This window comes from Phoca vitulina, unplaced genomic scaffold (genome assembly GCF_004348235.1).
Source record: "Phoca vitulina isolate PV1807 unplaced genomic scaffold, GSC_HSeal_1.0 scaffold22, whole genome shotgun sequence".
Lineage (NCBI taxonomy): Eukaryota > Metazoa > Chordata > Mammalia > Carnivora > Phocidae > Phoca > Phoca vitulina.
The window spans coordinates 11,982,113-11,996,007 of record NW_022589725.1 but is presented as its reverse complement, the minus strand read 5'-3'; positions in this window follow the sequence as shown (position 1 = coordinate 11,996,007).

Here is a 13,895-nt window from a genome sequence, read left to right as displayed (position 1 = left end):
GAACACCATAGCACACTCCTGCTGGCAGGATGGAAAGGGAGGGTCGACAGTAGCTAGGGTCAATAGTAGCCGAGGGTCAGGGAATGTCAGAAGGAGGAAGACCCTCAGAGGGGGCTGTGAGTTTGGGTCCCCAGCCTCCCTCTGGAGCCAGGGATAGGGTAGGAATGGGCAAACCTTCCCTATAAATGGACAGATAGTAAAACATAGTCTGCCCGCTGTTGTAGCAATTAGTCATAAGTAGTATGTAAATGATAAAGTCGGCTGCATTCAAAAAAACCTTCACTTACAGACCTAAAATTTGAACTTAATGTAAGTATCATGTCACAAACAACATTCTTACTTCTTCTCAATAGTTAAAGCGTGTAAACACTTCATAAACAGTACAAAACAGTGGGGCAGGGGAGAGCTATAATTTGCAAAACCCCAAAATAAAACTTGAAAGTAAGGGTGGGAGACTAGGGTGAAGAGGGGACGTTTTGTAAGTCTTCTGTGCTGGGCAAGTCACTTAACCACTCTGGGCCTCAGGCTCCTTCTTTGGAAAAGGGAGAGAATAAAAGCCCTTGGTTCCCTAGGTGGTCCTGAGGATTAACTGAGATAATACCTTCCATTCCAGACAGGTGGGCTGAGTCACTGGGTTACTCTGTTAATGTTAATAATAATCATTATTATTAAAACCAGGGGGACTGTGGGAGGAGCAAGTGCAAGGATGTTTGCAAAGTCCCCGGCAAAAAGTCTGGCACTAAGGAGACCTCCAAAGAAGCTCCCAACTTCCTGTTTTCCACCCCCACCCCCGCCGCTCACTCCACTCTAGGTCATTCAAGATAGACCTCCCCGGCCTCCTGTACCGGCCCCCCAGGTCTCCTGCTCCCCAGGCCTTGCCCAAGACAGGAGAAGGTGCCCATGGCAGCTGGCCAGGGTAGGGGATAGGACCGGGTGTGGAGGGAGGAGGATTCTGACCAGGTCCCCCGCCCATTGTCTGAACTCGCCAGCCCGCCAGCCAGCTGATGTCCTGAGTCTCCGGCACCAGCTGGCTGCCCACACCCCCCACCCCCCAGCATTTCCCTTCCTCCCAGCTCCCTCCTTGTCACTCAGCCTCCGCCCCCACCCACCTGCAGCTTAGAAAGATGCAGGGTGTGACTAGAGGATCTGAGCTTTGTCCCCCAAATTGTAGGCTGATTTGCATTCCTTTAGCAATTTGCACACTCCATTCATTTGTAGAGAGCTAAAAGTTGCAAAGCCTGCAGGGGTCTTTGGGTTTATTTTATCTGAGTCCGGTTTGGAAATGGGATTTTGGGTGTTCCCTTTCAGACTTCACCACTTCCTTATTCTGGAAAATTGACCAAATGATTTTGCCACTCTGATCCTCAAGTTTCCTCATCTGTAAAATGGGGACAATAACTGAGCTTTCCTACAGAGTAGCAGATGGGAGTAAATAAGAGAACGTATGCAATGAACCTGGCACAAAGTGTGTGCGCAACAGATGTTAACTTGCTATTACTTAGACATATTATCATCCTTATGTCCTCCAGAGCCAACTGTTAAACCTGTGCTGGCCAATAAGGCAATCACTAGGCACAAGTGGCTATTTAAATTTAAATTAAATCGGAACTTTAGATCCTAGTCACACCTGCCACACTTCAAGTCCTCTATAGCCACATTCTCTCTCTTTTTTAAGATTTTATTTATTTATTTGACAGAGAGAGACACAGCGAGAGAGCGAACACAAGCAGGGGGGAATGGGAGAGGGAGAAGCAGGCTTCCCGCTGGAGCGGGGAGCCCGATGCTGGGCTTGATCCTAGGATGCTGGATCATGACCTGAGCCGAAGGCAGACGCTTAACGACTGAGCCACCCAGGCGCCCCTATAGCCACGTTTTCTGATGGCTGTCATACCTTGCGGCTCAGATACAGAACATTCTCATTACCGAAGAAAGTTGTGTTAAACTGGGCTGATGCAAAGTTTCTCATTCCCCAGAGCTTTTCTCCCTTTCCCAAAGAGGGCTCTCCCTATTGCAGTCTTTCTCCCCACCCCCTTCAAGGTAATGACCTTGGTGAGTGGGTGTTCTTTTGTTCTCTGCACCTGAGTAGGAGGGTGGAGAACAGGTGTGGAGCTGTGCCCTGGAGCACCGAGGGGGTGGGCGCGATCATCCGCATTGTAAAGCAAACAGCTGCACCCAATTCTGCCCTAGCCACCAGCAGGAGCCTCCTTGGGCCCGGATGCGGATGAGGGAGGGGAGACACTGGGAGTTTCAAGCCCTGTCCCCACCGCCTCCCATAGGCGGTGTAAGGTCACACAACATGTCTGAGCCTGGGATGAGCAGTTTCCAGCACAGCTGACACCTGGGGAAGGTGCACCAGATGGGAGGCCCAGAGTGGAGGGAAGGAGAGGATTAGCAATCTCTCGATGCCAAGGCTCAGCTGCACTAGAGGCTGAAAGACATAAATAAATAGGTCACATTCAGGCTATTTCAAACGATATGCATCCGCTGTGGTCCCACCTCACTAATGGAGTTTAACAACCCCAGCAAGACATGTATACCTCCTTGTGACTGTCTACTGGCATCCCAAAGTTAACATCCTGGAACCAGAATCCTTGCTTTTGCCTCCAGGATGTGTCTGTTCAGCCCACAGCTGTCTCCATCTCAGGGGATGGCTGCCCCATCCTTCCAGTACTCTGACCCAAAATATTAGAATATCCCTTACCCTTCTCTTTCCCATACCCTACAAAGGAGCCATCAGCAAATCCTATTGGCTCCACCTTCAAAATATATCTTGAGAGGCGCCTGGCTGGCTGGCTCAATTGGTGGAGCGTGCAACTCTTGATCTCAGGAGTGAATTTGAGCCCCATGTTGGGTGCAGGGATTACTTTAAAAATTGGGGGGTGGGGGCCTGGGTGGCTCAGGCAGTTAAGCGTTTGCCTTTGGCTCAGGTCATGATCTCGGGGTCCAGGGATCGAGCCCCATGCCGGCTCCTTGCTCAGCAAGGGACTCAGCTTCTCCCTCTTCCTCTGCTCCTCCCCCTGCTAGTGCTCTTTCTCACTCACTGTCTCTCTCAAATAAATAAATAAAATCTTTTTAAAAAATTTGTTTTAATCTTAAAATCAATCAGTCAATCTTGAATCCAACCCCTGCTCACCATGGGCCTGCTGTCACCTTGGTCTGAGCCATCATTGTCTCCCTCTCGGAACTTTCCTTACTGCAGCCTACTGGGCCCCATTTATCTGGCCCTGGACCCCTTGCCCAGCCACATACTGGTGTTCTTTCTGTGCCATGCACACACCTGCCTCAGGGCCTTTGCTCCCGTACCCTCCACCAGGAGCCACTCTTTAACGCACACAGCTTCTAGCAACTTTCTTTTTTTTTCCTTCTTACCTTAAGGTCTTAGGAATGGAAATACCCTTTTCAGAGAAGGCTTTCTTTTCCACCTTATATAAAACAGACTCGCTGGGCCCCCGGGCCTTTGTCTTGTTTTATTTCTCCTCAGGGCACCTATCTTAGTATTTATTTACTTGCTCACTGTCAGCCCATTGTCTCTGTCCCCTCACAAGAATGGCGGCTCCACGGGGCAGGGATTTTGGCTATCTTGTTCACTGCTATATCCTCAGTACTCTGCACATAGTGGGTGCTCAGTAAAGGAAGGAAGCTCAAGCCTTGTGCTAGAAACCATACTTAGCACCTAATATGGTTATCTCTTCGAATCCCCGTAGCCCCCAAGGCAGGCACTGTTATTATCTGACTTTGCAGATGGGGAAATGAGGCTCAGAAGCACTGATTGGCCCCAAATTAGTAACAGACTTAAAGCTTGTCTCTTGTACCACTCCCCCACATACAATCAGAATTGACAGTCAAGGAGCTGAAGCGACTGAATTCTGAGTGCCCCAGGGCATTCAGTTGCATAAGTATGACGTCTGAGACCCTCTGCTCTATGAGTGGGCGACTCTCAATAGATGAGTCTCTTACACAATCTCGGAGGAGACTCTAAATCTCTGGATTTCTCTTCTCTTTCAGTGTGGCTTGTGGCCAATTGTTTAAAGGAAAAAAAAAAAAGCAAATCAGAGCCCTCTAAGGAGTACTTGAAATCTTTCAGATGCGTTCCCTTGCCTCGGGTTGTGACATATCTTCTCTGATCTCCCAAGTGGCAGCCCAGCCTCCCCGCCCAGAAGAAAGAGTAGTGTGGCTGAGGGTCTGGAAAGCTCTGTGCCAGGGACAGGTCAAGAAGACGTGAGAGGGCTGGGGGAGGTCTAAGACATAGGTAGGGGCCAGGCAATATAGGCCATTGAGGAGTCTTGGAAGTGTTTTCTTTTGGTTTTGGTTTTGATTTTTGATTGAGGAAAAACGTATAGAACACAAATCTTAAGTGTGCATTTTCTCAAGCTGAACACACCTCCATGAAGGTGAGCACCCAGATCAAGAATCAGAATTATCACCAGCCCCTGACGTGCCGCCGAGTCACTATCCTTCCCCCGTCCTAAGGGTCACCACTGTCCCGATTTCTAACAGTGCAAATTAGTGTTACTTGTTTTTGAAATTTTATATATAAATGGAATCATACAGTATATACTTTTTTTGCGTCTGGCTACTTTAACTCAACACTAAGTGAGATTCATTTCTGTTGTCTGTATAGCAATAGTTTATTCACTGTCATTGCTATGTAGTATTCCATTGCGTGAATGTATCACAGTTGATTTATCCTCCTGTTGACAAACACTTGGATACTTTTTGTTTGGGCTCTGGTAAATAATGCTCCTATAATTGTGTACGTGTCTTCTCACGTACACACGTAAGCATTCCTGTCTGGTATCTACCTACGAGTGAAAATGCTGCATGATAGGACAGGCATGTGTTTAGCTTTCGAAGATAAGGTTTTCCTAAGTGGTTGTACCACTTATACTCCTGCCACAAGAGTACGAGAGTTCATGAGCGTTTCAGGTAGGGAGTGACACAATGTGAGTCCTAGTCCGACATCTATGGACTAGATGGCACTGTCCTTGGCACTTTCTCATCAGACACCATCCGGGGCCCAAGGACCAGACATAAACAAGAAAAGATCCCTGCCCCTAAAGCGTTCACAGCCTATATGGAGGGTTTAAAACTGTGCTCCAGAGGAGTTTATGGGGTCTGTGTTTAGTACACGGGACCCTGTATTGTCTGGCAGGACCGTGGTACCTGAAGAAATGAATGGATGTGGAGGAACATGACAACAGTTAGGCAGGACTTTTTTCCTTTTTTTTTTTGGTAAAGATTTTATTTAGGGACGCCTGGGTGGCTCAGTCCTTAAATGTCTGCCTTGGGGGGCACCTGGGTGGCTCAGTCCTTAAGTGTCTGCGTTTGGCTCAGGCCATGATCCCAGGGTCCTGGGATCGAGCCCCGCATCGGGCTCCCTGCTCGGCGGGAAGCCTGCTTTTCCCTCTGCCACTCCCCCTGGTTGTGTTCCCTCTCTCGCTGTGTCCCTCTTTGTCAAATAAATAAATAACATCTTTAAAAAAAAAAATAGGAAAGACTGATACACAGTGGTGTTCAGCAAGGCATTATTTATGATACACAAAAAATTAAAAAGGAGCAGCGCTAATGATTATACCAATTGGATTCTACCGAAAGTAGACTATTACATGACTATCCACTAAAGTGATGTGACATTGATGAATAATTTTTAGTGACAAGGAGAAACGCTGTGTATATAATAGCAAAAAAAGGCAGGATGTAGAAATACATTAAGAGCATGATGTCAATTATATACGAATACTCATGAATAGAAAGAAATTGAGGCTATCTAGTAAAATGATGAGAGCATTTCTGTGTTAAGAACTAAGAGTGATTTACATTTTCTTTTTTAAAATTTTTTAAAATGTTTTTTTAAAGATTTTATTTAAGTGAGAGAGGGCGAGAAAGCACAAGAGGGGGAGGGTTAGAGGGAGAAGCAGACTCCCCGCCGAGCTGGGAGCCTGATGCAGGACTGATGTGGGACTCGATCCCGGGACTCTGGGATCATGACCTGAGCCAAAGGCAGGCACTTAATCCACTGAGCCAACCAGGCACCTGGGGGGCACAGTCAGTTAAGCATTTGCCTTTGGTTCAGGTCATGATCCCAGGGTCCTGGGATGGAGTCCAGTATTGGGCTTCCTGCTCATCCGGGAGCCTGCTTCTCCTTCTCCTCCCTGCTCCTGCTCTCTGTCGCTATCTCTGTTGCTATCTCTGTCGCTATCTCTGTCTCTCTTAAAGACGAGAGAGAGCATGCGAGAGAGAGCAAGAGCCAGGGGGAGGGGCAGAGAGAGAGAGAGAGAAGCAGGTTTCCTGCTGAGCAGGCAGCCCCACAGACTTGGAGATTCCTCCTCAGGACTCATGACCTGAGCTGAACACAGATGCTTAACTGACTGAGCCCTGATTTTCATTTTCTTCCTAATCTTGTTGTACAGCACACAAACTCCTCACCATGAGTATCCTCACCTTCCTCTGTGATCATAAATAATACTGCATTTTAATATAACTCAGCTTATTCATTTTTCCCTCTGGGGGCTCTAGGACTCTTCAGCCTCTTATGGAGAAAACATCTTACTAGAAAAAGCCTCAGCCATGCCAAAAAGTTCTCCAGTGCACAGATAGGCTTTCTAAAGTGCCATGGACATTTCAGGCTCCTGTTTATCCAACAAGGATCATACACCTTTAAATCGCTTCCCCTCACTGCCTGTCATCTGGCCAGGCCTTGTGTTTATTATACATTAGCAGAAGGGGCTTGGTCAGTGCAGATGGCAGGCAGCATGCATTTCTCCCTGCCACCCATCTTTATCCTCTTAGTCACTAGTTAAAGAAAAACAATCACTAGGTTTGGACAAGAAACAGCCAGGGCCACGAGTAATTTTCTCAGGTCTAACATGTCTATAATTCCTTTCAAAGGTTGCAAGGAACGCTTGGGTGGCTCAGTTGGTTGGGCATCTGCCTTTGGCTCAGGTCATGATCCCAGGGTCCTGGGATGTTGAGCCCCACATCAGGTTCCCTGCTTAGTGGGGTTCCTACTTCTCCCTCTCACTCTGCCTGCCGTTCCCCCTGCTTATTCTCTCCCTCTCTCTCTCTCTCTCTGTCAAATAAATAAATAAATAAATAAATAAATAAATAAATAAAATATTTTAAAAAATAATAAAAGGTTGCAAGAGAATGTTAGAATTCTTTTTTATTTTTTTTAAAGATTTTATCTGGGGCGCCTGGGTGGCTCAGTCATTAAGCATCTGCCTTCGGCTCAGGTCATGATCCCTGGGTCCTGGGATCAAGCCCCACATCAGGCTCCCTGCTGGGCAGGGAGCCTGCTTCTCCCTCTCCCACTCCCCCTGCTTGTGTTCCCCCTCTCCTTGTCTCTCAAATAAATAAAAAATCTTTTTTAAAAATAAAGATTTTATTTATTTATTTGAGATAGTGGGAGCACACTGGGGGTGTGAGGGGCAGGGGGAGGGGGCAAAGGGAGAAGCAGGCTCCCTGCTGAGCAAGGAGCCCAATGTGGGGCTCAATTCCAGGACCCCGGGATCATGACCTGAGCAGAACGCAGACACTTAACCGACTGAGCCACCCAGGTGCCCTCTTTTTTTATTTTTTAATTTTAGCCTTTTTTTTTTTTTTTAAACTAATCTCTACACCTAACGTGGGGCTCAAACTCACAACCCTGAGATCAAGACTCGCACACTCCACCAACTGAGCCGGCCAAGGTGCCCCGAGAATGTCAGAATTCAATTTTGTCACCTGAGACTCAGCTTCTGACTCAGGCAAATTTTTTGGTAAGTCTCTTAACTTCTTTGAGCCTCAGATCCTTTGGCTGGAAAATGGAGCTGCTGCAAAGGTAAAATCAAATTAAGTTTATAAGGCACCCAGGCGTGACTCTGCCCCTTAAATGTTAGTGTCCCTGAGCCTCTAGGCATTAGGAAACCAATCAACCACAGGCTGATGCTCCATGGCGCTGATCTATTTTCAGAGGACCTCTCTTCCCCACCTTCAACACACACACACCACCACCACCACCATTTCTTAAGCAAGAATGATGAAGAAAAGAAAAGGTAGTGAACCTGTGGAGACCAATTTATTTTCTCTACATCTGAAACCAAACAAACTTGAAAAAGTTACAGGGTTGAAGCCAGGGCTGCCCAGGACTTCAGGAAGAAAGATTTATTTTCAAAAACAGTGGAATGTGGTATATCCAAACAATGGAATACTACCTGGCAATAAAAAGGAAGGTAGGCAAACTATTGATGGATACAACACAGATGAATTTCAAAATCATTATGCCAGATGAAAGAAGCCAGGTAAGAGAGTACATGCTAGGGCACCTGGTGGCTCAGTCGGTTAAGTGTCTGCCTTCAGCTCAGGTCATGATCCCAGGGTCCTGGGATCGAGCCCCACATCGGGCTCTCTGCTTGGTGGGGTTCCTGCTTCTCCTTCTCCCTCTGCCATTCTGCACCCCCCACACACACACATTTGTGCTCTCTGGCTCTGTCAAATAAATAAATGACTTCTTAAAAAAAAAAGGAAGAATGCATGCTGTGTGAGTCCATTTACATGCAATTCTAGAAAATGCAAACCAATGCATAGTGATAGAAAGTAGGAGTGCCTGGGTGGCTCAGTAGGTTAAGTGTCCAACTCTTGATTGCCACTCAGGTCATGATCTCAGGATCCTAAGATCAAGCCCCAAAACAGGCTCCAGGCTCAAAACAGAGTCTGCTTGGGGCGCCTGGGTGGCTCAGTCGTTAAGCGTCTGCCTTCGGCTCAGGTCATGGTCCCAGGGTCCTGGGATTGAGCCCCGCGTCGGGCTCCCTGCTCCGCGTGGAGCCTGCTTCTCCCTCTCCCACTCCCCCTGCTTGTGTTCCCTCTCTCACTGTGTATCTCTCTGTCAAATAAATAAATAAAATCTTAAAAAAAAAAACAACAGGGCGCCTGGGTGACTCAGTTGGTTAAGCGACTGCCTTCAGCTCAGGTCATGATCCTGGAGTCCCGGGATCGAGTCCCACATCAGGCTCCCTGCTCAGCGGGGAGTGTGCTTCTCCCTCTGACCCTCCTCCCTCTCATGCTCTCTGTCTCTCATTCTCTCTCTCGCAAATAAAAAAAAAAAAAAAAAAAAAGAACAGAGTCTGCTTGAAATTCTTTCTCTCCCTCTTCCCCTCCCCCTGCTCATGGTCTTTCTCTAGCTCTCTCTGAAATAAACAAATAAAATCTAAAAAAAAAAGAGAGAGAAAGAAAGGAGATCAGTGGTTCCCTGGGTCCAGGTGAGGATGGAAGGATGGATTACAAAGGAACACGAGAAATCTTATAGGGGTGATGGAAATGTTCTTTATCTTAATAGAGCTGGTGATTTCACAGGTATAGACAACCGTCAAATTTCATCAAATTGAGCCCTTTAAATCACTGTGGCTCCTTGTACATAAATGGTACACTTCAATAAAGTTTTTAGTTTCTTTTTTCTTTTCTAAGATTTTATTTATTTTTTGACAGAGAGACAGAGAGAGAGGGAACACAAGCAGGGGGAGTGGGAGAGGGAGAAGCAGGCTTCCCGCTGAGCACGGAGCCTGATGTGGGGCTCGATCCCAGGACCCTGGGATCATGACCTGAGCCAAAGGCAGACGCCCAACGACTGAGCCACCCAGGTGCCCCTTTTTCTTTTTTTAAGTAGGTTCTACAACCAATTCCAGTAGGCTGGAATTCACGATCCTGAGATCATGAGTCACATGCTCTATGGACTGAGCCAGCCAGGCGCCCCTCAATAAAGTTTTTTTTTTTTTATTAACATATAATGTATTATTTGTTTCAGGGGTACAGGTCTGTGTCAACAAAGTTTTTAAAAAAGCAATGGGGTATGTGTGTGCGTGCATGGGTGTGTGTGCATGCGCGCGCCTGGCTGATTCAATAGGTAGAGTGTAGGACTCTTGATCTGGGGGTTGTGGGTTTGAGCCCCACATTGGGTGTATGGATTACTAAAAATAAATAAATAAATAAGCTTAGAAAAAATTAAAAAGCAATTACAACAGGTGGGGAAGGACAGAATGGAGAGTTACTGCCAATGAGCATGGGGGTTCTTTTTGGGGTGATAAAAATGTTCTAAAGTTAGATTCTGGTGCTGGTTGCACAGCTCTGTGAATATGCTAAAAACCACCGAATTGTACACTTTAAATGGGCGAATGTGTGGTATGTGAGTCATATCTCAATAAAGCTGTTAAACAAAAACCAACTGTATAGTGATAGAAGTCAGAATAGTAGTAGGTAACCTTTGGATAGGGTATTGACTGGAAAGGGATATCAGGGAGCCTTCTAGTGTGGTGAAATGATGTAAGTGGTAGTTTTAGGTGTTAAGCCTGAAACAATTCTTTGAACTGTATGTGTGAGATGTGTGCATCTTGCCATATATACGCATTATACTTCAAGTTTTCAATTTTGTTTTTTAAATTTTTGTTTATTTATTTATTTTTAAAGATTTTATTTATTTTTTTTAAATAAACTCTTTGCCCAATGTGGGGCTCAGACTTATGACCCAGAGATCAAGAGTTGTGTACTCTACTAAGTCAGCCAGGCACCCCTCAATTTTTCACCTTTGAATTTGCTTTAGAAAAATTTACATAAAATAACTTGGAACTTTTAAATTGTCCAGTTCTTTGAGTTTTGACAAATGCATACAATCATATAACCATCATGGGATGCCTGAGTGGCTTAGTTGGTTAAGCCTCTGCCTTTGGCTCAGGTCATGATGCCAGGGCCCTGGGATCAAGTCCCACATCAGGCTCCTTGCTCAGCAGGGAGCCTGCTTTTCCCTCTGCCTGCCACTCCCCCTGCTTGTGCTTTCTCTCTCTGACAAATAAATAAATAAATAATCTTAAAAAAAAAAAATCATATAACCGGGAGCCTGGGTGGCTCAGTTGATAAGCGTCTGCCTTCGGCTCAGGTCATGGTCCCAGGGTCCTGGGATCGAGCCCTGCATCGGGCTCCCTGCTCCGCGGGAAGCCTGCTTCTCCCTCTCCCACTCCCCCTGCTTGTGTTCCCTCTCTCGCCATGTCTCTCTCTGTCAAATAAATAAATAAAATCTTTTTTTTAAAGATTTTATTTATTTATTTGACAGCAACAGAGAGACAGCTCGATCCCAGGACCCTGGGACCATGACCTGAGCCGAAGGCAGACGCTTAACGACTGAGCCACCCAGGCGCCCCAGTAAATAAAATCTTAAAAAAAAAAATCATATAACCATCTTGATAAACAAGATGTAGAACATTTCCGTCAGCCTAAATTTCCCTGTGCCCTTTTATATTCCCTGTGCCCTTTTATAGTCATACTTTACCCCTACCATGAGTATCCGATGACACAGATCTGTTTTCTGTTCCTATAATTTTGTCTTTAAAAAAAAATCCCATGTGTCTGGGTGGCTCAGTTGGTTAAGTGTCTCACTCTTTTTTTTTTTTTAAATGAGAGGGGACACAGCCAAGGGAGCCCAGGTGACAAGTGGACCCTGCCTTGTCTTTCTTTCTTTTCTTTTTTTTTCTTCCTCCCTTCCTTCCTTCCTTCCTTTTCTTTCTTTCTTTAAGATTTTTATTTATCTGAGAGAGAGAGAGAGCTAGTGAGAGAGATCATGAGCAGGGAGGTGAGGGAAGGCAGATGGAGAGGAAGAGGCAGACTTCCCACTGAGCTGGGAGCCCAATGTGGGGCTTGATCCCAGGACTCTGGGATCATGACCTGAGCCAAAGGCAGACACCTAACCAACTGAGCCACCCAGGGGTCCCAAGTGTCTGATTCTTTATTTTGACTCAGGTCATGATCTCATGTGTCATTAGATGGAGCCCAATGTTCGGCTCCGCACTCAGTGGGGAGTCTGCTTGAGATTCTCTCTTCCTCTGCCCCTCCCCCTGCTCTATCTCTCTTTCTCTCTCTCCCCCTCTGAAAGAAATAAATGAATCTTTATTTTTCCTTAGGATTTTATTTATATAAAAAAAGATTTTATTTATTTATTTGAGAGAGAAAGGGAGAAAACAAGCGAGAGAGTATAAGCAGGGGGAGCAGTTGAGGGAGAACCAGGCTCCTCATGCAGCAGAGAGCCTGACATGGGGCTTGATCCCAGGACCCTGGGATCATGACCTGAGCTGAAGGCAGAAGCTTAACCAACTGAGCCACCCAGGCAGCCCCATAAAAGAATCTTTATTTATTTTTCTTCTTTTATTTTTGTTTTTTTTTTAAAGATTTTATTTATTTACTTGTCAGAGAGAGCACAAGCAGGGGCAATGGCAGGCAGAGGGAGAGGGAGAAGCAGGCTTCCCTCTGAGCAAGAAGCCCAATGTGGGGCTCGATCCCAGGACCCTAGGATCATGACCTGAGCCGAAGGCAGACGCTTAATGACCAAGCCACCCAGGTGCCCCTAAATGAATCTTTAAAAAAAAATCCCATAAATGGAATCATAGAATATGTAACCCTTTGAACCTGGCTTCTTTGTTTTATTTTATTTTATCTTAATTTTTTAAGTAATCTAAAGTAACCCAACATGGAGCTCGAACTCACAACCCCAAGATCAACAGTCACATGTTCCAGCAACTGAGCCAGTCAGGTGCCCCAGGTCTGGCTTTTTTGAAATTCATCCATATTATTTTGAGTATCAGAAATTTGTTCCTTAGGGGTGCCCTTGATTTCGGCTTGGGTCATGAGATCTGAGCTCCAAGTCTGGCTCAGCAGGAAGTCTGCTTCTCTCCCTCTCCCCCTGCCCAGCCTCCCCTGCTCACATGTGTGCATGCACTCTCTCTCTCTAAAATAAATAAATCTTAAAAAAAAAGAAAGAAATTTGTTCCCTTTTTTTTTTTTTTTAGAAATTTATTTATTTATTTGAGAGAGAAGAGTGAGAGAGAGAGAGAATAGGAGCTGGGGGTGGGCAGGGGAAGCACAGGGAGAAACAGACTCCCTGCTGAGCAGGGAGACCAATGTGGGCAGAGCTCAATCCCGGGACTCCGGGATCATGAACTGACTGAGCCACCTAGGCACCCCAAATTTGTTCCTTTTTATCGCTAAACATTGTTTATTTATATGATGAACATACCACAGTTTATTTATCCATTCATCAGTTGAGGGACATTTAGATTATTGCCAGTTTTTGGTAATTTTAAATAAAGCTGCTATAAAATCAATATAGGTTTTTGTGTAAACATAAATTTTTAGGGGCACCTGGCTCATTCAGTCGGTAGAGCATGAAACTCTTTTTTTTTAAAGATTTTATTTATTTATTTGACAGAGACACAGTGAGAGAGGGAACACAAGCAGAGGGAGTGGGAGAGGGAGAAGCAGGCTTCCCGCAGAGCAGGGAGCCTAATGAGGGGCTGGATCCCAGGATCCTGGGATCATGACCTGAGCTGAAGGCGGACGCTTAACGACTGAGCCACCCAGGCGCCGGAGCATGCAACTCTTGATTTCAGAGTTGTAAATTCAAGCCGCATGTTGGGGATAGAGATTACTTAAAAATAAAATATTTAAAACAAACAAACATAAGTTTTTAAACCAGCCTTGCATTCCCAGGATAATTCCAATTTGACCATGATGTACTATATTTTTTATGTATTGTTTAACTCAATTTGTTAATTTTTTTTTTAAGATTTTATTTATTTATTTGACAGAGGGAGAGACACAGCGAGAGAGGGAACACAAGCAGGGGGAGTGGGAGAGGGAGAAGCAGGCTTCCCGCAGAGCAGGGAGTCCAATGCGGGGCTCGATCCCAGGACCCCGGGATCATGACCTGAGCTGAAGGCAGATGCCCAATGACTGAGCCACCCAGACGCCCCTCAATTTGTTAATATTTTATTGAAGATTTTTGCTTGTGTATGTCTTCATCAGACATATTGGTCTCTTCTTTTCTTGTAATAACTAGTGTGGTGTTGCAATGAGGGTGATCTTGGCTTCATAAAATGAGT